Below are 27,012 nucleotides of genomic sequence, written 5' to 3'. Positions count from 1 at the left end.
GAACAAAACAGCTTCCTAACAAATCCTCTTGGATAGGATCATATTGCATAGCTGCTGTTCCTGATCAATTGTTAATATTATGCTCCTACCTGACCACACTCAACTTTAAACAGTGTCTGAACTTTGAGGGACATTTCCATTACAAAGTGTTCATTGACTGGCATTGTATACTAGAACATTTCATCTTTTTGTTGTTGGCAATAAGAAAATAACAGGAACAAATCCATTACAGCGAGGCATCATTTGAATCCAGCCAAGACTGTTATACATAAGGTACAAATGGAACTGTATCCGCATATTGCCCAACTTTGTTTATATTTTTTAATAAACTCTGGGCCTGCTGCTGAAATAACATGGCTGGAGTTTTGAATGAAATCTGACAGGCACCAATAAATCACAATAAATCATGAATCGATAAATGCATTCTAAATTATGAATAATGGCAAGGCAGTCATAAACTAACACAAGCACAACTCAGCAGGTCATTCATTTCATGGCAGCAGAAAATAAACAGACACATTTCTTTCACTGCACTAATAAATTTCCCAAAACTCAAAGAACAGTCCATCTGTTTCGAATAATTTTTAATTTCCTTTTCTGTCCTGTCCCCATTTGGTATTCCACAGAGATATTCGAAAAATTCTTTCATTTACCTTCTTGCATATGCATCCAATTACCTAACAGGCCTGTGCCTGGTCTCTCTTGAGTACGGTGCAAAATACCCCCACCTGCACCATACGCAAACTTTATACTTGTTTTATTATCTGTGAGATGCTGTGAGTCATTCAGCTTGTGCTCTTGTGGATTTGGCCTTGGCTTTTGGTTTGATGTCTTCTGGCTCTGGCCAGGAACACCTGCACCTACTCTGCTCTCTCCCTCTCTTTCTCTTTCCAGGCTGATCTATTAACTTGCTAAATGGCCCAGCAGATGTTCACAGGCCAGCGAGGGAATCCGTTCCTGTCCTCATGCCGCTTCAGCAGTGATGGCGAGAGGATTTACACATGGAACGGAGGACGACGACACATTTGAGTTCATTTATCACAAAATCATATTTAGGTAAACAATTCCACTGGGTGTCATCAGTGCTAACTGCATTTAAAACGACCCCTCATTTCCCAGGAACCGGATCATGCTTGGCTTTTTTAAAAGCAGTTGGAAGGAACAGAAACTCAGATATTAACCTTCTTGATCTCATTGTAGTTGACAGAGTAGTGATTTTAAGAGTGCATATAACCTGCAACAAGATCATAATGGGTATATCAAAGGCTGTTTTTCATGTATTTTTAAAATGTTATTCTTAAATTCAGAAGAAAAAAAATTCAAGACAGTTCCAGTTTTAGACAATGCTAATAATGCAGCCTGTGGTTAATTGTCTCTCCCTTGAGAGTAAACATTACAATGCATTCATTTATTTTCTAATGGGTTCGCTTTGTCTGTATTCTCTTTCAATTTGATTCTGTATATCTGTGTGCTTTACATAGTTACTGTCAACTCATACCTCACCTACTGTATTAGAGCATTGATTCTCTGCCCTAACCCGATTGGGCCCAACCTGACCTGAGGTCGGGCTGGGCTGAATCAGGTCAGGCTTGGAGAAACTAGCTTCATGTAGTGTTGGCCCCAACCATAGCTCTTTACTATACATTTGGAAATGGAAGTCTCCAGTCTCTGGAAATCTCAAAGACATGTCACTTTCATCTACTTTAATTGTAGAAAGCTAAATAGAAATTTTACTTAGTTTAACACTAAATACGTACTTTAATAAAGAAAAATAAAGAAAAGATAGTATGCTATGTAATAAAGTATGCTACAAGTAATGGTAAGTGAGGAAATATTATATTTGGTCATTTGGGTTAACTGACTACTTTGAAATATGTAGAAAGTAGTTTAAAAACCCCAGTTACAAATCATATGCATCTCAAAATTATTGGAGTAGACTGGATACTAGATCAATGTGATATAAAGTACGTGCTTCATATTGTGGCACCAGCATTAACCAAATGTGCTTCATGGTTAACTGTCTCCAACTGTATACAAAGCATCTTTATGACATATCTGATAAAGTTTGCCTTCATAAAAACATACAAACTGGCTGATATAAGTTGAAATATACCTTTAACTTTGAGCTTTTGGTCAATCTAATCTCTGAAGCTCTGACTGTGTGCACTGCAGCTGAGGCCACGTTAGTTGCATGGTGATCTTGTGTTCACACAATGCCAGTCCCTTCCTTCTCACTTCGCCCTCATCCTCAACTGACCCCCAGGTCCTCCCAGCTCAAAATAGGCCCCGGGTTCTCTTTTTATAACTTGTGTTGTGACAGCCTGGACAACAGGAAGTAGCAGCTAGTGACTGCCTTAGAGACCCAAATTGGCTAAATGAAACAGTTGGAAAAGTGGATGGCAGTTACAGAATGGAGGACAGTGTGGAGGACACAGGGCCATTTAGAGAAGCCATTACTCAACTCAAATTGATTGGCATGAGGTTTGATTGATGTGTTGATTTGGCTATTTCTGTGCCTGTAGAATTGGAATATTTCCTGGGGTAGAACACATGGTTTGATTTACTGAGCAGTTCAAGAGGACAAGCTTGACAAGGATTGAATGACATTTTTGGTAAGAGAGCAATGATTTACGTTTTCCCATGCCAACTATTAATACCCAGCTGGCCTCAGCACAGCACCACTTATGTAGGTCTTAAAGGCCAAGTAGGACGTATTGTCAGTGTTTTTATATTTATAATTCTTACCCACAGGAACGCAGCTCTAAACATGAAACTGGAAACAGAGATGTGAATATGTGTGCAATGTGCTTGTGTGTATGCTGTCAATATAATCCACAGGACATAGCTTTATGACTGTGATTTCTTGCGGCACCCTCAACTCTCATTACACAAGATCACAAATTTCAACTTTCACAGGGACACTGGGCTCAGGAGATAATAATAAGACCAGGGTGACTTATAACTGTTGTGATTTGCATAGAATTCATTCTGTAATTATGGTGAAGGAACAAGCTCTGAGCAGATAAATATGCACTACTAATCAACGTCTCTTTCAGAATATTCTCAACTAAAATACACTGAATGTGAGTGTCACATCATCCCTGACTGTTTAATTAATATGTAAATAAAAGATTTACAAGAGCAGCTGTTACATGCATGTAAGTTGAGAGAAAGAGAAGAGCTGCGATAGCTGTCAGTGTAAAACTAAAAGATTGCGGTAAAGAGGTCTTTGCTCTTTAGAGAATTTACTGGCACAGCGAGGGATGAGGAGACATTAAAGGGTAGACGCCTGTTTCTTGACCTGACAGTTTGATGGCCGTGTGAAACTCAAGAAAGGCCAGGCTGGTTTGTTTTCAAGCCGTTTATAAACTGTACCAATGTGCTCCCAGCACACCGTAGCTGCTAATTCATTGCTGACTTCAATCACTCATCTTGTGATCACCAACAACACAACACAAGGAGTTTTCAGATGTTTTACAGTTGCACACTTAAGTTCTTTACACTCAGGGGCTTGACAAATACAACACAACTTTTCCTCTTGTAAACAGTTAGGCAATCTATATGTCTAGGGCTTTTATTGTGAAAGGTAAGAACGGAAGGAGTTTATCTGCTCTACGCTACCTTTGTCAAGGTTGAAAAGAGTAATTAATTTTGCTCTCGTGGTTCGGACTCTGGAGCCTCTCTGTCATACCCCTCGGCCAAGCTATAGTGTCCTTTTTGAATATGTCAGTGCGTCCAACGTGATTGATGCCTTTATTCGCCGTGCGAAAGCTCAGAAAAATCAAAAAGTAGGGAAGCCTACACTGGTTGCCTTGCAACCTCACAAAGACAAGACTCCAGGAAGTCACTGTGCCTGGCCAATAGTGTCAGTAACCCCACATAAAACCGGACTTGTTTATACACTTGATTAAACAAACAAGATATAAAATGTTAATCAGTGAGCTATAGTGGAGATGTTTTGGGTTTTTTTTCTATTGGACGGGGGCCACAGAAAACCCAACCAAACACAAAAACGTGCTGCAAAGACAGAAAACACAACTGTATGAATTATGGCCACAATGAGAGTTTACAGGTATATGCAATGAATTTGTGGTATTTGGGCTGTAAATAGCCACAGGCGTGCATACAAAGGCCTACATGCTAGCCAGTTACACAAAGAAACCAGGTGTGCCTTCATAAATCTGACAAAAAATAATGCTTATGCATATTTCTGTTTCTGTGCGTACACAGAGTTTTTATGCATTTGGCCCCTGGACTTTGGCACTTGAATGAAAAAACTCACTGGCTTGATTTCACAGGGCTTCTAATGACTGAAGTTACACAACGCAGATAATCCTTTATACTTAATAGACAAAAGTGCTACTAATGAGCCAATTATTGTACTATGACCAACCACTTTTTGAAGCTTTGGGAAAGATGTAAATCAGCATCCACACAAGCAATATCTAATCCGCAGTCAACAACAGCAACTTAATATTATCAGTTTGACTGATGTGTATTAAACTCCTTGCTTGGGACATACTATAACAGACAGAAACTAGTCATTGAACCCAGTCCTGACGGCTCCAAACAGCCTACAAAACATCCTCATTGTGGGCCACATTGCTAATCTGGGGTCCAAGCATTCCTGTTGGTTCACGGGAGACTTGTCAGCTCCTGGGGGCACAGATGCTTGCCTGTCAGAGCCACTTCAGCACGATGGATGGAAGAACAGGCCGCATAGTGCTCTCCCTCTCGTCAGTGTTAACTTACAGTGGAAAATGCTAAACACCTCTGACCCTCTGTCCATCAATGAGCTAGTTAGATGTCAGGGTGGTTTGGGAACAAGACCTTTAGATGAGGAATCTTACTGGGTTGATTGTTTAAAGTCAGCAGCAAACTGTACAAAAGTTGGACAGTACATCAACTAGATATACCTTTATTGTTGATTAGCACTCAATGAACATTGAATGGTGTGTTCCATGTACTTTTTCTTTGGCAATTCAGAAACCTGCATTCACAATCCATTGGCTTGTGTCTGCTACAACTTCCCTACTTGTATGTATTGTTACAACAGCTACAAGAGTTTCATATGTTCCTATTATTTGTTTAATTCTTTTTTCACATCAAAGACAAGTGTTTGAAAAGATTCCTGTTGAATCAATTTTTTTGGAAAGCCGTAGGAGGCTGTACTTTGAGTTTGGGTTTTTAAAATTTCTATAATGGTGTAAAATGTTATCATGACCAGTAGTCATAGACAAAAACACAAGAGCAATAGCCAAGTTGACAAATACCAAAAATTCAATCTGTCAAGACCATATTCAACATATAGGGGAAAGCTACTAAATCCCCAGGCTAGTGAACAAGATACAACTAAAGTTTCACTGTTACGAAACCAAAGACGAAATATAAACATGATGTCTTCCTATACAATTTTATGTGTCTTTTTATTGGGATTTAATTATCTCTCTTTGGCACGTTCAACACACTGGACCTTATCTAAAGTATCAGTCAAAATAGCACTTGGTAAGCACCAGTTGACGTGGGACTTGAAAGACACCAGGGGCATGGTCGTCCCTGAAGGCTCCGGTTTCAGTGCTGCATGATTGAGGCTGCCAACCTGACAGGCCCACCTGCCCAGTGGCTACAGCCAGCTGGCCCGGACAATGATTAACGGCGAGCGTAAACCTACTCAGCAGGGTCTCAGACACATTTGTGCATTCACTCACACGTAGGAGTGTTACATGACGCTAAAAGCTATTACAGAGCAGGGGCCCAGACCAAGGCAGGAATGACATCCATAAACGTTTAGTGGGACTGCCTTGCGCAGTTATCACTTTTCAAAAGGAGAGACTCGCTCTTGTCAATAAAGTATGATTCCAGAGATCAATGGAGCAGATTTATGCACTGTGGTATATGGGAGATTACCCCCAAACCTGGATCCTGTATCTGCCTTGAGCTTTCACCCCCTGCTTCCTCCATAAAAAGAAAATGACATCATAAAGAGTAAACTGGGCTTGATATCAGAATCCCTGGCTCTAATCCCTAGCAGCCTTTTGATACCTTTGAATTTCATTTTTCAAGGGCGACGTACTATTAATCTTTTGGTGGGGTGTAAAATGTAGCTTTGGGAGAACTATTGAAAAACCTCCACCATTTTTTTAAGAAGAGGTCTTTTGACTGGAACATTATCGATGCTACAAAATGCATAGTGCTCCTCATACCTCACCATCTTTGGAAGGGCTTGTTTAGTGTGAACTAGCCAGTAAATAAACAAATAATTTCAAGGGCAGGAATGTAGCTTTATGCATCTGATAAAATAAGACGCAATATGACAACCTATACAAAGTAATAATCTTCAACACTTTCTTAAATGCCAACATTGTTACTCCACTACCATACCAAACAAATAGTGTGGTATGTATAACATTTTTAACATCATATGTGACTTTAAATTTTACATTTTGGACCACATTGTGTAGTAGCAACGTTAATGTTCACATGGAGTCCCTTTTGTAAGAATGACATGTCACTTTATAAACTATTGGTTGTCATCCGAGATAGCAGTTAATTTAAAGCCCTGTTTAAAGCTATGCTTGAGATTTAAAAATACCCAACCACAAAACCCAGCCCAGTGTTGCCAACTGTTTTCCAATGGAAGCAGCTAGTGGTACTAGCTCCAAAAATTGCTAAAGCTGGAGACCCCATCCCTTCAGGCCTCTTCTCAAAGCCACTCCCCCTAAATTATCATAAGAAATAAGGTATCATATTGAAAGTAAACAACAAATATGGATATTGTTAGTACTCACAGCTGTCAATCTAGCAGCTTATGGAGGACTCTGGTGAATCCGATGAATGAAATGATGGCATTGGTTTATTACAGACCTGCAACAGCCAGTTTCTCCTTTTTTCGTCAGAGCTTTTAATTTATTGATTGCTCTTCGTGTGTAATAAGATTTTCAACAAATATAACAAAGAATGTTTTTGCAGAAGATTACCAACCCTAGCTTTAACATAAGGACATTTGTTTTGCAAATGTAAAATAAATAATTGTGATAAGAAGATGTTGACAGTAATTCTATGGATTAAAAGAAACAAAGACCTTGTTAAACCCTGCTTTTAATATTGTCTCTGACTTTAATCACTGCTTTTAAATTTTTATGCACCCCCATTATCGGGAATTTAAATTGTGCAATATAATGAATAGGTTTAAAGAGCCATCACAGTCCTGCTGATACATACTGTATGAAGCAGATGAATCTTTGGGTCTGCATGTGCAGCGGTGACAGCATATCCCATATTTCCCCAATTAATGACGGACTAGAACTGTGATGGGTAATGCACAGAGCAATGCGCTCAAACAGAAATGAAATGAAACACTTCACAAGAATCTGAATACACATTATCACCATCTTTTCATTTCAGAGTGCAAACCTGCATTTAGAAATGAGAAGCAGCAGGAGCCCATTTTTTAGGCCAGCCATTTGTTAGTTGTGTAGATATTGATAAGGAAAATCAGCATGCAGAGGATAGTTAGTATTCTGGATAGGGCTCCTGGAAAAAAAGGCAATTTTTTATCCCTCCTGTGAAACACCGCAGGCCACACCATTTCTCCAACTCCAATTAATTTCTACACCCCATTCATATTATTCTTCTATGTAAGTGCAATGTTTTCTAATTGCATTCATCACCAAAACCCTCACTTAAGTTCCCTCAGTATATTTATTATCACACTAACTGGGTCTAAATTATTAAACCTTAATGATGTGGGCTCTGAAAATATGTTGTCCTTTATTTTCCCCACAGAGAATCAATGTTATACATTAGCAGTATAAATTAAGTAATACTTTACCTAGGCATGTTGCCGCCTTCAATTTTCCTTCTCAGTGAAATGTATTCTCACAGTCCAGTGGCTTGCGGGGGCCTCTGGGGAGGGGATGATATAGTTCATTCTAATGAAAGAGCTAGGTGCTGCTAATGGTTTAAATGATACATTTCAGCAGGAACAGCAGAGAAAATACATATGAGAGATCTGGCAAAAACAAGATAATTCACACTCCCTTGGGGATATGATGTCATCGCATACACTATGTATGCTGAGGCTCCTGGGAGGCCTCGAATGCACGGAACGGCGGCGTATTCTGGTGTGATATATGTGGGTCAGTAATAGAAATGGGCAATATACGGTAAAGTCCATCACACTTAAAGGTTAATTACAATAGCTACAGTAGTCCTACCTCTTTATGACGAAATTGGTTGCAATTAATCAACTTTAGAGTGCCTTGTAACATTATAAGGTGTGGAAAGGCGTAATGGTCTGACACGATGTAATCGCTGTCTTTTTAGGATATTTAAATAAGCCCTTTATTTGAAAATGATTGCAGAGAAAGTGCCAATTAACAAACCAAATCAAAATTTCAAACAGGCTGCTATAAAAGACAACTTTGTCTGCCTTTGAACAATCAATGCAGTTAAAAGTGGTTGTAGATTGAGCCATTATAATGATTTGAAGTAACTGATGTCTTTAATTTAAAACCTTCTTTATTATTATCTTTTCAACAAATCTAAATGGATTTCCGTGCTACCTCCGTTTTTCAAGGTGGGAAGTAGCCTCTAGATAAACGGAGATTAGGTAGCATTGTCTCATTGCATGAGCCTCATCCATAACATCCTCCCTCAGAGTGACTTCAATTACATTAACAAGCTAGTGTGAGGGGGCATTTAGAGGTAAAAACAAGGAGGTCTGCTACAAAGGTAAAGCCTGTGACTAATGACACGCAGGAAAAACAGAAGAAAGAGCACATCTGAGCAAGGTAGCCTTGATATTTGCCAGACAGAGAACAGGACTTAGCCTTCTGTCTCCTGCTACCAGGATAAATCTCCACTGATCACTAATTGTGTGATTCTTCTTTTCTACATCAACTTCAACCCGACAGGTTATTTCAGCTTGTTATCGGGAAAACATTTATCCAGTTGGAATTATTACTGTGCTAGGGCCTCTGGTGAAACACAAACAGTAGTGAATCTTGGAGAGTTATGGTAAGGCCTCTCCTCATTAGATGGCCAATCGACTGGCGGAGTGGAGGGGCCCAATCCCAGCCCTTTATTGAGTGTTAAGGAGACACAGACTGACATTTACATCTCTTGCTTCTTCATGACTGGCTAGAGAGAAAATGGCTTCCATAGATCCTGGCTCTGAGGAGCGGCAGCTAAGGTCAGACAGTGAGACGCATCTTAGTCTCTGAGCAATGCTTCTTGGATGAGAAAGCACATTTGCTACACATAAGAAAATAGGATGAAGGCAGAAATAGAATACAGTAAGGGTGCGGTACGTAATATGTTATTTTGATGAGTGCCCAACTTGGTTGCCTCGAACAAACGGTGTTCTCCCAAGGCAACAGTATTGCTCCAAAAACAAACGTAAAAGATGTAAACAAGACAAGTCACCCAATCTCATCTTGTCTGGATTGACATATTGAGCAAAAAGAGAGGAAAACACTGCTGTGGATAAAGCACCCACATACCCCAAAGAAACCACAACGGCCCTCCACTTCTGAGGTGCTCTTTTCATTCAGTGGCAATTACAATCCACACCTGGCAACACAGAGGACTCAACGCCTAACAATGTCGCAGAGGAACTCTCTTCCGAAGTACCCTCCCAAATTGGCTCTGTAGCTTCGACCCAATTAGGGCTGAAATATGGTAACTGCATCAGCCATTACAAAGCCGTGGAGAATGTGCAGGGAGAACTCTTGAAGGTTAGGAGGGGGGTATGCTTCAGGAGTGATATGCTGTGCGGACTTATGCTTACACAGCAGAAAAACAGCACCATGACGAGGGGACAGCAGAAAAGACGAAAGAAGCTAAGGACGGATGATAAATAAACACACGTGGATAGATATCCTGTGGACATATGTTAGAGTAGAGGGGGACAAAAGCAAGGTTAGTGGTTCGGCCAAGAACTAGACTCATTCATATCAACCTTTCTTTTGTATCTTAAGTGAGTGTATTGTTAAATGCTAATATAGTCTGTTCAGTGCCAATGTAATGAGCCTTAGTCTCAGCATAATGTTGCTGAATTGGCATTATAACATGCAGCATTTTACCAATTTTTCTTTAAGATTTTTTTAATTTGCAAGCCAGTTCTAGCCGCCACTTGTAAAAATAAATAAAAATAAAGCTTCATCTTTGTTATTTAAGAATAAAAATAAAAGTGCAACATCCAAGGCATTGAATATGCATCTATTTTTTATGCATAGAGGAGAATGATGTTTTATAGTAGCTCATCAATATCTTGAGACATTTTAGCAGACCTGCATAAAATAACAAACCGCCGTCCCCCTTTTTTTCCTGGATGGCTGGCCTACATGTGCTCCTGACACCAGGGTAACTAATGTTCCCCATGCCAGCAAAGGATTCTGATTTGATATAAGCATTCAAACCTGTCTACCTTGAGATATGGCGTCTGTCACCCTCCGCTACGATTGATTCCCCCTTGCCCTTAAATGCAGTGCTTCCATGCAAGCCAAGGACACTCGCCTGCCTGGTCAAGTAATGACAATCGTCTTTGAGGAATAATGGGCTGAACGCTGCTTTTGAAAAGTTACCAGGCCGCATCCAATAATGAATTCTCGGTCGATGACACATTGATAGATTCCTATTCTTCAGATGGGACACTGTAGCTGCAGTTTAATTGACAAGAAATGAATTCAGGAGGTTGGGAAGGAAAGGCAGGGATGAGATGGCGGGAGGGAGGAAGCATGAGGGGGACTAAATTCTGTGTGATCAGCAAGGTTTCAAACAATCATTGGCGAAGTGAACTCCCTGCCATATCTATAAGTCATCATGTTTTATAGGCCATTAGGATCTCCAGAGAAGGGCCGTGTGGAGACCGTGGCTTTTTGTCGAAATTAAAATGTCAGAGAGGAAGAAATAGAACAAAACATGGAATCTGCAATTAATTACCTGGCCATAAAAATTCAATAATCGGGAAGCAATGCTGTTTTCGGAACAGCAGTACTCCTGATCACAGCAAACTGGAATAGAATGCATTCATCTCCCCAAATTACATTTCTAATCTAAGAGGGGATATACTAGAGAGGGAAAAAACCTTCAGTACTATACACAGCCTGTAGCTTACTGTCCTGGGGGAAAGCTTTAGCGCACACAAACCAAAAAACAAAATACCTAAAGAATCCAGTACTAAAAATCTAAAGAACCGATGAAATGAGGGACTGTGTAATTTCTTTTATATTTGCATACAGAAATCATTTTTTTAAACAAATGTTGACATTTTGCTTAATATGTGGCCACTTTAGAATTTGCAATGAGACGCACAGGGCTAATACAGTTGGAATCCATCTTTTTCCAAATTGGTGAATAATATATAAAAGAGACCGGCCAGAGGTAATTGCCGCTAATGATTTTCAGAATGATACATGTCATCAGCGTATGCCAATGGAAATTCAATAGTATAAGTGTTGTTAATGTGAGAGAAGTATAATGTAATGTAAGTTTTATTGACTTATTTGTCAACTGAAGTCAATAGAAAACTACTGCGAACATGATGCCCTGACAGTCTACTTCCATTGAAACTAAATTTTCACTTCGAAAATATCAGATTAACTGACTACTCACAGTGCCTATATGTACCGATATATACTTATTGTTAAGGCATCAATGGCCAACACAGTTGAGGAACTTAAGGACAGTTGTTTTCCTGTTTCTTAGTGTAGCTCCTTGTCATGTAATTATATTGAAAGTAAGCACCCCTATTTACCAGACCATCACAATACAACGATTGAACAATGACACATTTTGGTTGGAGCGTAAAGGGACAGGAGAAGATCTCTAAGTAAATGTTTATGTCATTATCCTCAGATTTAAGCAATATAGAAAATGAAATGGACTTTCTATCATTGATTTATGATATTTACAGACTGGCATTTATGGGATTTCGTCACTATAATGCTTTATTTTATTATTGGTTTGAATAATTACATTATTTTACCATATTATTTTACATTTATTTATTTAATTCGTTAATTAATTTCTATCGTATCTATCGGTTTTACTGTGTGAAAAATTGCACTGTTTTATGTGGGTTAACTCTTCAGTTTGTCTTGCTTTGTTTGGCCTCATTGTTGAGCTTTCTGTTGTTTTATTGCCTTGCTTTTTCTGCTTCATCTGTCAAACCACTTTGTAAACTCAAACACAAAGTGCTAAAGTTAAAGTTATTATTATTATTATTATTATTATTATTATTATTATGCAACTACCACCACAGTAGTAACTGTTGCTTTGAGTACAAATCTAATGTTATAATTTAGTTTGATTTCATATCATCTATGTACTGTACAGGTTTTGGAAACGTGTTTGCAATTTGTCACTCCATATTCAACACAGCACATAAATTGCATTTTGTGCAACTGGGTTGCTTCTGTTTTAGGCTTAAGTGTTGTGTCTCAAAAGTTAGTTATGTATCAAGGTGAGAGAAGGGTAAGGACACATGGACAGAATTTCCCATAGAAGAGGGTGGTCTGAAGGGGAGGAGGAGTGGTTTTAATTTAAGGAATGCAGTGGTGCTATATTTTACCCTCTGCTGTTGTCTCACATTATCTTGGTAAACATCCCAGGTACTAATATGATATATTTTCCAGCAGGCGGTGTTTCATCCTGCTCCCTGCGTGATTGATGAATGACGGAGGGATGAAACAGGGACAGAGATTTATGGTGCTCGAGCGCATAGAATATGTATGATTATCAGCGGTATGGTGAAAGCAGCTCGGTTTGAGTGATGGGCGCATGGAGAGAAATCTACTAAATGACTCCATTTCCCCTGAGAAGTCACAGGAGGAGGGTTTTTATCTTTGTCTATCTCATTCTGGCCCTCATTTGTAGGTATGTTCTTCAAGATGAGTGGAAATGTACAAAACATCACAGCAGAAATCAAGATAGGCATATTACGCAACATAGGCCTGCATTATTACATACTTGACATGCATGTTTGATGTTTATGAGTACCAAAGAGAGAGATTTTTCATTTAAGCTTTCATGGGCTAATGAGATTTGAACAAATTTTACTAAGCTACATAAAATCAAATTTATCTGAAAACAAAGCGACTTTCTCCATCAGCAGACAGCGCTGCATCACACTCACTTTGTCTTTGTCTACACTAATCAGCCTTTGAAAAGGTGCGACAGTAATTGTAAAAGGGAAATGCTTTAGTTTATCTTCTGTTATACAGTAATTCTGTCTAAGCTCTGATATAGTTATAATACCCATTGGCACCTCTGAGTGCTTAAAACCGTCAGCTCCTAATAGATCGATATAATGTCATCATAAATCCCAAATCCTATGCACTTTATTGATCCTTCCGGAGCGCTTTCCGCTTCTCTGCATATGTGATTGCCTCAGCCCACACACATGCCGAGTGTAAGGCATATTTTATCCACCAGATGCATTATCATATGCAGACTGTATTGTTTTCAGCATTTGAGAATTACTGCTTGCCAGCATGAATAAAATGACGCCCTAGAGAGGGCTTCATTTCCTACTCACCTCAATTTATATTTACACTAGGGTCATAAATAACACTAATGCATCAAGGTGGTTTGGTAAGAGTAATTGTTTATTTGCTTCCTAGTGGACTTGCTTGACAATATTGCTGATGAACACCTTGAGGTCTAGCTCGGAAGACTGACTGTATTTTTGTTGTGAAAAAAATCTGTTAATAAAAATTATATTTAGGAAATATAAGAACTTATTTTATACTTTAAACTTTACTTTAAACCTTTTTATACTTTTTTATACTTAGAATATTGAAACTCTAAGCTAGCTATCGATGCTAGCTGCTTAGCCTACAAAGTTAAAACTATTTACACTTCTGTTATGCTGCGAGACATTATGCTACTGTGGGAAATCTGAAAACATGGCCCACCTTTTATTCAACATCCCCACAACCAAAGAGCTTTGCCTTCTGCTTAAGATGTGTTATGAGGATGTCCCCGTTTGTCCCTCATCAGTGTGTCTTGTTTTCCTCACAGATGCGTTGCATCAGTGGCTAAGTGACCTTTTGCTAAGCCCTGCCTCCCGCTGGTAGTCCTTGAAGCTGTTAAAGTTACCATGGAGCCCACACTGTCACTAACGGCACTCCCTGAATAGATATAATCAATTCTTTTTTTTTTTTTTTAAACACACATACTCCATTTCAGAGGGAAGCAGACAGAAGTGTGTATAATATAAGATTCAAGGATGTATCCAGGATGTCGAACTGATTCAGCAGCAAAAACAGGTTAAAAAGATAAAGATGCATAAAAGCAGCATGTGTGCGTCATTCAGTGTACCTTCAGTAGCTTGCATAGCATAGAAGTGCTAACGCTGGTTAATGATCCGCCAATGTACTCTGCTAAGCTCCAGAGGTTTTTATGGAGAAACATAACATCTTAAAAAAAGCATTCCTCAATCCAACCTCTCAGCGTAACGAGTATCACTACAACACAACGTGTAACCATGATTAGATCGAAATCCATCAAATCAGCCAGAAAATGAGTGTGTAGAGCTGAGCCAGTGACTGGCCACTTTACATTTAAGGGACGGGATTAAGCAAATGGTCAAGCCCCCTCCAGTGTAATGTCAGTGACACTCCAATATATTTCTACAAACACCCCAATTTAACAAAACAAACACCTATAACACTATATACTAAAAGCAAAATGTTGCATTATTAATATAGCAATTTCATTTCAGAATATGCATTTACATACTTTGTTTTTTAAAGCCTAAAGATGATAAGTAGCTAGCTAGCTTCAAGCAACTAGCTTAAAGGCGGCCAGATATCCCCTATTTCCCCTGATGTTCAATAATTTAACATGCGGGTGATCGTGAGGGCTCGATTTTTCCCCACATTTAATTGGTTCTCATCACAACAGTGGTTTGTTTGTCTTCCCTTTGTCTGTGCAATGTGCAGAATTTTACTCTTTAGAAGGACCAGTCATAGAAGCATGCTGGTAGCCTTGTGAAATAAGCATTTTTCACAGCAGACATTTGGACTTGTCAGCAGGAAAAGCACAGGTGTTACTAATAACATTAATGACACCTTGGTTCCATCAAGTATCCCAGTGAGCCAGCTTGTACAATACCAGGACCCTGGAATTACCTCACGGAAATGGAATGCAGCCATCATTAATGTTTCTAATTACAGTGGTGTTTTTACTGCTATAATAAGTCAAAAAGTCTGCCGTGTCTTGTAGCTTTCACATTTACCTAACTTACCAGTGAAGGTGGCCAAAAGTTACACTATCCATGAAAAGGAGCAGCTTACAAGACAAAGGTATCACAGAAATATAGTTTAGTCTGAGAAAATGAATTTGCTTCTCTTACAAATCAAATTGTCTTCGACAAAGCGTGTACTCATTCTCCCAGCAGGTTTGATGCTATGGAAGACAGGACGCCAGAAGAGTAAAGACCCGTTCCTGAGAAATGCCTCAGCCTGTGCTCATGTGACAGTGGCACGTGTCCAAGTGCAGTCCATAAGGTGGAACAAAGAGAGGATTTGTCGTCTTGTAATTGTAATTTAATAAAGATCTCACATGGTATCAGCGGAGCCTGACAGGCAGGGCCTTCCGGCGCTTGTTAATGCAATTGTTATGGTCAGACGGTGCTGTCACAAATCATGCTGAAAGTTGGGTGACAGCAGAGCTCATGTATACTTCCTGAGAAGCTCAGACATGTTTTGGATAGAGGCCAGGAAATGGCTGCACATGTTGTTCTGTCTGGTTGATAAAAAAAAAAAAAAAAAAAGAGGTGATTTTGTTCTGGGAGACGAAGAGATGTGATTTCAAAGAGCGGATTTATTGAGAGTGGGAAACATTGATATTACGGAGGGCTATAAAACATATATTCACATTATTTTAAACTGAACAAGGACAGTGAAGTTAATAGATGATAATTATTCAAACTTCATCTAGTGTTCGTCTCTAAAATAATGAGGTCCTGACAGTTTGAGGGAAAGCATTTCCAAAATGGAGGCTTTTGAGGATTGAACAATGCCCTCCTTCCACACTGACACACCACCCTCTGCTGCTCTTGTTTCACCTCTCTCTTTCTCATACTGATGAATGGGTGATGTGTGACAGAGGGAGCTCCAGTAAAACCCTGCATACATGCCAAAATACATTTTACAAGCTCTGCTCTAATCAGCCTGCAGCCAGAGGCTCATAAATTGCCTCAGTGTGTCTGGAGCTGGTGAACAAACGCAGCTTTTGGTCACTGCCGAGGGTTGGATATACAGCAGGCCACGCTGTCTGTGCCCAACCAACTCTAAGTGCTGCTGGTGATGTTTGCGAGTCACTTCAATAGAGGGAGGAACAACCCAGTGCCTTTATATAAAAATAAAAAATAAAAATGACAGGGTACAATAATTTATGCGCCTGTTTAATCAGCTGAGTGCATGTAGGCAAATGTTTGCATATTGCTGCATGTTTTATGTCAGATGTAAGTGCGTGAGCACATGTCCCCATGCTTGGTTGCTCTCACTCATGTGGAAAGTCTCAAATATGTTAAAAGCTGTTATTACATCCATATTTAGGGACCTCTGGAGGATTCATTTAGGGTTCATATCCTCTTCTGAATGATCAGAATTACTTGAAGCAATCCAGTAGGTGGAATGTCTCACCATTCCAGTTGGAAGGTTGTTTTGTTCTTTTTAATCTCAGCTGTAACCTTCAGTGTCCTCCACTGACAGGAAATGCAGTTTATCAACTGGGGATGACAACGGCTGAGGAGATATATTCAGGACTGTACTTCCCCAGATAACTCTAATAACGTGGAGCCCTGTTCCTGCTCTGCTCCTCATTTTCAACCAACAGGGAAAATCCTGAAGTAGGAGAGGTTGATCAAATCAAATGATACTTTGAAGTATACACTTGAGTCCTTAAATGTAATTTCAGAATTGAATAAAGGCACCTTGTCGTCTGACTTAAAAAAAAAAGGGGGTGCAGCCTCTATCTCTGGTAGGTGTATTTTTTTCTTAATTTATTTTCATGCTATACTTTCATAAATTAAAGTATACCACACATTCAGACATGAGCTGAGGAAGTGTGGACATACATTATTTAATAAAGGAGTAGCCATGTTGTGTGTTATAGAAACAACATGTGTCTGTTGGCCTCAGGCCTCGACTATTGGTGTAGAAAGGATGAGCACGTGGCACAAGTATGTGTGTCCTAAACTATACTGGGGCAGAAGCTGCTCCTACTGTATGTACACTATGTTCTGGACTGTAGCTCTCATGTCATTGGTCAACAAATAGCACATATCAGAAACTTCTTTATTTACATCCCTATGTTGTTGGGTGAGTTTAGAGCAAAGCCCTTTTTATAATTCTCTAATGTTACATTTAATCCAACTAGGATCCATTGGGTGGCAGCACTGAGCATGACCTCACATTGGAGTCATTTCTAAAAGACATATATAGTTTTTACATCTCAAGTGAAAGGTAGCAAATTAAGATTTTAAGTAGCCACTAGCTACTCCTGACAAAGAAGGAGAGAACATGTCTTTCAGCAGTTTTCTGTCCTATGTGATACAAAATAAAATGCAATACTGTGACTGTATATTGAAGCAAGCCAGATTTTGTGTGGGAAAATGTGCAGACACACTTGTAATGACATATTCTATAATGGTCTTCACCTTCAACATTTCCTCACTCTTACATAGCTGTCGAATAAAACCCCATGCAGAGGAAAGCTCATAACCGCTCTGAGAGTATAGCCTGCATCTATGAAATCCAAGATTTGTTGCTTTTTATTTTGAGCGAGGACAAGGTTCGGTTTTATACACTGACACACACACATGCACATACTCACACACACGCAGACACCACATTCTGCTCTGGTAGTCAATAAGCAGACTCCGGCTTTGGCAGAGCTCTATCTTATTTACAGGACGTTTGTTGCACTTGACATTTATCGTGGCTCCGGGGCCGTGAACTTCATGCAAACGCCATTGAAGCATTCAATGCCAAGGGCCCGAGGCCTCCTGTCTCGGCGTCATCACAAGTCTTTTCACGCTGAGATAAATCACTTCAACCGGACCCCGAGCACAGGGAAGGAGAGGGATGGAGGTGGGGGATGTGAGGAGCAGGGAGAAGGGCAGGGCAGAGGGAGAGAAGAGGCTCAGGCAGAGGGGTGTTGACATCCAAGGGATACCCGGAGGTTAACGCCAGCCCCATTTCTCCCTCGTTAATTGTTGGGTGCGTTCACACAAATATCACTAACCATTATTAAGGCAGCATATGGTTTGGGTAAATGCTCTTTAGATCTCAGAGGGATGTAAACATTGTCACCACATGACTGTCCTTGGTCTGCTAATCGCCATAGGACCTCTAGTTCTTACCATCTGATAAATGTAATATCTTGACCTGGAGGCACGTGTACTTTTCTATGTAGTTATTAAAGTTCAACTGCAATTAAACATAGAAAACATACATCTAATGTATATCTTTTTTTAAAAGCATCTTGTGTAGAGATCTCCAGGTTGTTGGCCGCCATGCTAGCATGGAACCATCTTGTGTCAAACGAAGACACTTATTGCTCATTGGTGGATAGGTTTAAAGTAGTTTATAGATTGTAGAACTACTTAAAAATATGAAATATGTCATTATATGTGAAAAGTAGTGTTTAGAAGTAACTACGTACATTTACTCAAGAACTTTGTTTAAGTACAATTTTGAGGTTTCCATTTCCATTTTATGCAACTCAAGATGTCTACTCCACTATGTTTGTGAAATGTTAGTGAAATATTGAACCTTTTGCTCCCCTACATTATTTGAAAGATAAAGGTGAATTTCAGATTACGATTTTATATTATAAGATTATACGCTATTTTTATATTTAATATATATATATTGCATTGTTAAGAATTAGGTGGCTCCCAACCAAAACAACAACAAAACAGTGTGTTATACGGGTCCTTTGTCATGATTCAGATGTCTATGAGTTGTAAGAACCTTCCCCAAAGAAAGATATCCTGTATAAATTGCTAATTTGATTTCATTTAATAAACTGTCTTGGGCCAAAGGAGGTAAAATAATCCATTATTTTTAAAAAGAAGCAAAGAAAAAAAAAACTACTCTAAAAAATGTCTTATTTAGAGTAGTTTGACTAAATAAGTTTCTAACATTTCCTGGGGGTAATCAGAGGATTGATTTTGTTTTTTATTTTGCAGTTTGTAGAGATTTTGCTGATAAAGACAATGAAAGTTCTGGGAAAAGCTAGTCAGTCGCCCGGGTTATAGGCATTAATGTACCGTATATCTTCAGTTAATGATAAACAATAACTGACCTGAAAAATGCATAATATAATAAGGCAGATTTTGACACACATTATAGGAACACTATGTATCTGAAAATAAAATCCAGTCCCCTGAGAGAACCGCTTTCAAAGAAACTGCAGTATCTAAACTATAGAAACTAGCTGACTGAAAGCCTGAGAGTCAAGAAGCAGTATATGGTCCTATTATATGTAGAACAGTACAAGACGTAATAGTGGTACACATTAAAAAATGGCTTCAGTAAAGAATGATGAATGTGACTATGGAGCCTACCAAATCCTCCCAGCAGCTCTCAGGATAATATATCCTCTCGCTGTCAGCCCCAAATTATAAATCAAACTTCTCACAGGTCTGTATGATTCATTACAATTTATCGCCAATAATTTACAGAAGTGGTTTTCAGATGCTTTTAACTTTGCAGTGGCAGTTATTTACTAACCCAGAGGGGGAAAAAAAGAAAAAGAAAACAACACTGCTGTATTTTTTTCTACTTGACTGGCAGTGCAGCAGCTAAGCGATATGGAGGGGTAAAAAATCAGATTGTTGATAAAGGCTCATTGATTCAAATGCTTGATGTTCTTGGAAAGGCAAAAAAAAGATGACACTGAAGAATTTGCTTCAGGCTGCCTTCTGAGCATCTTGCTACAGAGGTACTCTGACTCAGATCCAGTGCAAAAAGGTGATAATCATTTCAGCAAAAACACACCCAAGGCAAACAACTAACAGACAGCACAAACATTCATGCGTCAAAGCCCTATTTGCGTCATCAAAACAGAATAACGCTGGCAAACACTGCACACAATGGTAATCTATTGTAGAAAAAAATGTAATGATAGTATTAATGATGATTTAATGATAGTGATATACTGTACTGATTACAGTACCATGCAGAGAGTGTCACTAGTGCTTGTGTCAAAGTCTGATTCCGTAGGTCTGCTCTCTGTAAGGACTTGCAACATTTGACATGATATTTGGATTTTACATCACAACCTGTATCTGTGAAAGTGTTCATTATGCCCCGCTCTTCCAAAGGTAGCTGATCTACACGGAGGCTATTTCTGGTGCCGTGTGACACTGATGATGTAGACAGCAATCGCCTTCCCACATCACAGACACTGCAAAAGGTCAGACCAAATGAGAGGGATGTGTAAGCAAAGCCTGTCCTCCTGCCTCAGACTGATCTGGCCTCAGGCACTCTGGCTGATGAGGCCTAAACATCAGCACAGGGTCATTATTTCAACTAGAGAAGCACTTAACTTCTTTACTCCCCGTCTCTGAGGACCCTGCTGCAGTAAGGTGGACGCGAGAGAGAGAAAAGGGAGGGAATGGCGTTGGGTTTTGTCCACAAAGAATGCGAAAACAACTTTTTTTTCTTGGTGAATGTAATTCCCGCACACCCTGTGTGAATTAATAAATTACAAAGCTGGCTGGGTATCAAAGGTAAATGATTGAATTATATTCCCTGCGTTTTTGTTAATAAGCCAACTGTCAGGCAGTGGTAAGTGGGGCTGTGGCCCTCTGTGGCGCGGTGTGTGAATGTGTGTGTAGGTGAATGTGTGTGTCTGTTTGTATGTTTGGGTTTCTGTGTGTGTGGGGAAAAAGAAAGGGAGAGTGTATATATTTGTACGTTATAGAACATACTTGTGGCAGTGTATTTGCTAGTTTTAATCTGTCCTCCCCTAAAAAAACTACAGAATTAAAGCACTTCTGCATTGGCTTCACTTTTCATACCCGGAGGTTGTACCTGGTCTGACAATGATACCAGAGGCTGCACATTTCGTGTCTTACCGACGGCGCTCATTTAGGCGCTCATTTAACCATGACAATGACTTTCTCTAACAATAATCAAGTAGTTTTGGTTGCCTAAACTTCACCAGACCATGAACCTGCATCAAGTGATTTTTTCAGCCACCTTCGCATAGCAGAGCAAGTTGTAAACAACATTTACATAATATCATCTTACAAATTCCCTCGGTTGCTAACAGATACAGAGCAATATTAGCATTATTTTGGAGTCATATTTATTCTCTTTTTAGCTATGTTTTGGTCACCAACTGCCATCCCTGCAATCACATTTCTGGGATATAGCACTGTGTTGCAGTTGGATTACTGTACTGAACTATAATTTTATTTTTTTTATTTTTACTTTTATCTTGTCTTCTTCTACTATGTCTCTTGTGTGCACTTTACTCTATGCTGCTGTAAGCCTGCAAATTTCCCCGCTGCAGGACTAATAAAGGATTATCTTATCTTATCTTAATTTGCACCACAAATACTGTCAAGTTGTCAGACAAAACAAATCCAAATCCAAAAATGAAAGAGCATAATAAAGGTTTTTGACTTGATTTCTTAATAGGCTACCACTGGTCCCTCACAATTTTGAGAAATGACCACAGGGACTAACATCTGCAAAGTTATCTCTTAAAGTGACAAATAATATTATGTTAGATGAGTGAAGTTGTCATTTTTAGGGAAAACAGTTCAATTTAACTTTTTTTCAACACTATACTGTATCATATATATCATCAGATGTTTTTCTTATCCAAACCCATAACATTGTCTTACCTTTAGATGAGCTGTTTGCTGCCTTTCATTGTTCCTAAAAGAATGCTCATGCCCATCATAATAACCATAAAACCAGTGTCTCTGCTTTGTTTTCCTACTAATCCAAAGTCTACATGACTTCCTAACTGGGGAGCATTTGTTAATCTGTTCAGCAGGTGATATTAGTTTTGGTTTAACATCAAATTTTACAAAAGTAAGTACATTTTGAAAGTAAAATGTCAGTTTATTGAGGGTAGATCCAGGGCCTCAGATTACATAAATGCCATCTTAAGCCATCTAAAGCATGTTCAAATACATATGCACATACAGTACATGCTCACATACTGCACGAACAAAACCCCTGAATAGACTCACACCTGTTCTGAAATGGAGACATATCACATGTACAAGTGTTTTGTTTATTCATTACTGCAGGGGAAATAATTCAGCAGCGTAATTCTCCTCTTGGATCAATCTCAAAGATGCATATTTATGACCTACTGTTTCAGATGCCTTGTTCGTGGGTGATGAGAGTTTTCCTACTGGGAGAGCAAATGACACTCGCCTTCACAACCACAGAGTCAACACCTCAGGAGCAGAAGGCCATGTTTTTGGTGACAAAGTATCTCTCTCACACACACACACACACACACACACACACACACACACACACACACACACACACACACACACACACACACACACACACACACACACACACACACACACACACACACACACACACACACACACACACACACACACACACACACACACACACACAGTCTTCAGGCCAACAGTTTAAAAAGAGGATAAAGCTTTCATAAAGTGGGGATAAACAGTGGCACATTTCAGTAGATCTTGATTTTTATCTAACAGAAATGCTTTCGAGACATCACAGATCACTGTGTCGAGAAAATGACTAACAACGGGAGACATGTTCTTAATGAAACAAATGTGTTACAAAAAGCACTTTTATTCCCACGGCTGAAGAATTGCTGAAGAAGCAGGGCTCTCTGCCTTAAAGATAAATAGAGCTGTTACTGAGGTTTTGTCCAACAAAAAGAAGCTGTTTATAGCACAGAGGCCTCGGATAAACCATTTTCAGGCCAAACAAGGTAAATGAAGCATAATTGGAAGCCCATTACCAAATTGAAAAACGGGTGCCTTTTGTTTTAACTGTGTTACAATCGAACTGAGGGCGCCTCTCCCACTCTGTAAACCTGCATCAAACTGCAGGGCTCAATAATTATAATGTTCAAGATCCTTCTGAGGGGCGAAGAAAATCAATAGAGTAAGGACAAAGAACCTATAGCCATCACTTAATTCTCTTATCACTGTGATTTAGGGGAAGAGGAGGATGTTAAATAACTGTAAATCTTCAGCTATGACTTTGAGGGTGCTTTATGGCAGTTCTTACAGCGTCTCCCAGACAGAATGTCCATACCTTCCGCAGACCACACAATTTATAGCTTTATTACCCTTTGTCTTAAAGAGCAGGGAGACATAGCAGGGAGGAAGGAGATAACAGCCCAGCACAGGGGCGGTTGGGGAAGGAAAAAAAAGTCGGATGCCATCATTGACAGAGACATATCTCTGTGACAGGTTTACGGCTCAGGAGCAGGGCTTCTATTTGGGGGGGTTGAAGACAAGCAAGAGTGGGTGTCCCCCTCCACCCAACTACCCTTCTTTTAACTCCCAACTGTGCATCCCACACATATCCCCAAACTGCAGCACTTGAAAACCCTGCCCACTGTGGAGGAAGCTAAATTCAATTTCTGGCTTATCCCCTGATGATCAGATTTACTATGTTTTTTAGTTGCCTCCACACCACCGCTGCCTTCCTGGAGGTCACAGGGAGGACTGACACAGGGGGGAGGGCTGAGGCTAGGGAGGGCTGACAGGAGGAGGGAGGCGAAGAGCTTTTTCACCAAGAGTCATGAGTTCCTCTGGACCAGGCAGATGCTTCCTCATATTTCCTTGCCGCGCTGACAAGTGGCTTATTGTTTCCCTTAATAAGGGTACAGTGTTCCCGGTAATGGGAATTAGAGGGAGGCGTAAGTCACCGAGAGCCAGGGTGAGACTGAATCGCTAGATAAGGAGAGATTTCTCATGGATGCAAAAGCCACAGTTATTATCAGTGCTGTTTAAAAGAGCGAGGCCTCTTATTTGTCTTCAAGCTACACTCATGGGTATAATGTGAAGTCTGGGAATAAAAGTCACACTTTGCTTGAACCCTGTTAAAACAGTTCCACTGTGTTTCTAGACAAATGCCCTGACACCCTGTTCTAAACTCTGTCAACTCATGACGACTGATGGTTCAGTAACTTAATGACCAAACCTAATTTTTACTGTGGGATTCAAAAGGAGCTATTGTGCAGTAGGACTATAGCTCAAGATGGATCTTGATTGATTTGTGGGTTCTTTATTACTAATATTATCGTCACCTTAGTTTTTCAGTTAGCAGGATATTACAAAACCTTTCAAAGGAATTTTAGTACAATTTGGATGAAGCCATGGGTAGAGAGCAATTTGTTTTTAATGCAGGTGGAGGATTTTTCTTTTTACTTATCTACTTACTTGAGTGAAAACATCTGGTGCATATAACTAAAGCTTGTCTAACACTATCTATATGTATATCATTGCAGATCCACTGTAGATAAATAAAAAAAACAAAAAAACATATTTTAAAAATAACAGTGTGTCATAACATATTTTGCAATATTTTGGTCTCGGATTGCTTTTTTGGGCTGCTTGAAGGCAGTGGAACAAGCTGTCAACACTACACTGACATATTATCACCTTTTAAGTTGATGCGGCATGCAAATCCAGCAGTCACAAAGCAACATGAACATTCATTTGAAATTGCGTTTCTGGTCACATGATTCATGTGACCTTATTTTAGCTTTGGCCTTGCTCTCCACAAACTCCTGAGGAAAATATCTGGATCTGAAGAAGCTACATGATCTACCAATGTGGATTTGTCTCTGGGTGACATTGTATTAATATAAAAGTACAGATTATAGGAATTTTTTACTTTTTTTAAACAATAGCTACATAGCAAAATGCATGATTATCATAAAAGATTGGTTGCCAGCCAAACATTGTAAAGCTACAAAAACATAGAGACTTCATTGCTAAACTTCTTTGTTGATCCCTAAACTGAAAAGCAGACCGGTTTGTTAGCACAGTTTGACCCAGGAAATGACCGCCCCTCGAAACTATGCCAACATCAAAGGGAGAGTTTGTGGTCTCCTGCTTGATAAGTTATTGTCAACAGCTGCTTTGACCATTAATGACTATTTACCAGAACCTCACAATAAACAGCAGACAGGAAGTTAACAAAACAATGGTCTAATCATTTCATAAACACAAATGTTTGGTGGCTTAGACTTCAAAACCAACAGCAAATCTATAATAGCTTTCCTTTATGAAAGAAAAAAAACCTACTGGAACTTCTCTAACTGTTTATTTATAATGTTAGGGTGTAAAACCATCTAGCAATTGTTGTGCCAACAAGCAGGAGTAAGTATTTCAAAGAAACTTCAGTGAGAACTAAATCTACACCTTAGTAATGATGCAGAGCTGCAGAAATTGTAAACCAGGGAAGATATTTCGCACAATTACATACCCTCAGAGAGTGATTTGTGGTAGTGCATTGAGAAGCTTGAATCCAGCACAATCCAACATGGCCAGTGAGCAGAGCAGCGGTGAGGGTGTCCTTTTTCTGACAGCTCCCCCTAGGGCCCTGGAATACATTAACCACTGAGGTCCACAGGGTTGTTTGGAATAATTACTCACTCCTGCCATGTGACACCCTCGATAAATTAAACTCCCGCTCTAAGTTTTCAAGGCAAATGCATATTGTGGCCATCACTTAGCGAATGGCCTGTCCGTGCCTGTGCATAATTCGATGTAACAATGTGTTACCACAACTTGGTAACTCGGCCCAGCAGCTGGCTACAGATGAGTGAGCAATGTGCCAATGAGGTCGGAGGGCAAAGAGAAAGTGTGGAGAAAAATTGCATTAAAAGCTCTGTGTATGTGTCTTCATAATTAATACATTCTAGTCCATCAAGCTGTAATCTAATTATGAAGTATGCCCTCATCTGCCATGAATCATTTCTGCACTTTATTAGCTAAATTAGGGGAAAGATTCCAGACATATCATGGAGGTTTAAATGATTTTTCTTTTTGAAAAGCACAGAAAAAAAGTTAGTGGCCTAACACAAAATGATTGCTAAACCCCGTTTTGCTAATAGCTTTAAAGAAAATGTAATTATGATTTAATAATTGACAAATTAAGCCCAGGGAGCTTACATTTTTTGGCAACGGCCATGATCCATAAAATCTGTTTTTCTAGCAGCTGCATGTCTAAAAGAGGTAATTACATTCTCTGTAAACACATAAAACCTTAGCAAATACACCCAGCAGACGGCTGCGGATTAGGGGTGAGATGGAGATGTCATACCCGTCCTCACGATGGCACATCTGGAAGATAACTCTGGAAAATACAGCTGGTGATAGGTTCTTTCAATAAAAAAGTCTCTAAATAAATTGCCACGGTGCAGAAGTTAGTACGGCAGTGACAACCCAAAGACAAATTCACAGAGCTGTGCGGAGAAACGTCAACACCTCTACCTAACAAAAAAAACGTCAACCTCAAAAACTAATTAGGTGTCACACTGAGTTTATATTGAGATTACTTGCTTCAGTATAATATCATGTTATTTATGGAACACTCTAGAAACAAGGAAAGACACTTTTTTTGTTTTAGCTTGTGTCGATTGTTTTTTGCTTTTGCAGCGCTGACATGTAACAATACAGAAACATTTGTGAACATCCATGCCGGGTTTACAGCGTAGAAAGATATTTTGCCCAAGTCCTCCCCCCTCCTCCTCGGTCCAATGAGGAACCTGACAATTCCCGTCCTATTAGACTCCTTGGAGCCAATGTTCTGTCATTACACGAAGAGAACACCGGCTTCAAGTTGAGTGAAACTTTATACTGCCCTTCTCTCTGTGCTGTTTTCAACATTCACTAATGATCTCGATGAGCAACACGTCGGCTAGTGAGACGGAGACCGGGTGAAAGAGGGAGACACAGAGCAGATATAGAAACCAAATGTAATGTTTAAGATGTGTAACGTGATTAGT

General features: G+C 39.5%; 1 long non-coding RNA gene across 2 annotated transcripts in view; it reads right to left on the bottom strand.

Annotated features, from left to right (window-relative positions):
- The window catches only part of LOC129092812 (uncharacterized), a 39,741-nt gene extending 14,164 nt beyond the window's left edge, over positions 1-25,577 (bottom strand). For both annotated transcript variants that reach the window (XR_008531267.1, XR_008531268.1), the window contains exons 1-2: positions 25,488-25,577; positions 7,832-7,905 (exon numbers count right to left, since the gene is read on the bottom strand). This is a non-coding gene — a long non-coding RNA (uncharacterized LOC129092812). The remainder of the gene's footprint in view (positions 1-7,831; positions 7,906-25,487) is intronic.
- Positions 25,578-27,012: the final 1,435 nt, after the last annotated feature.

Source organism: Anoplopoma fimbria, chromosome 6 (genome assembly GCF_027596085.1).
Source record: "Anoplopoma fimbria isolate UVic2021 breed Golden Eagle Sablefish chromosome 6, Afim_UVic_2022, whole genome shotgun sequence".
In the NCBI taxonomy this organism is placed as follows: domain Eukaryota; kingdom Metazoa; phylum Chordata; class Actinopteri; order Perciformes; family Anoplopomatidae; genus Anoplopoma; species Anoplopoma fimbria.
This window is presented reverse-complemented; position numbering and strand designations above follow the sequence as displayed.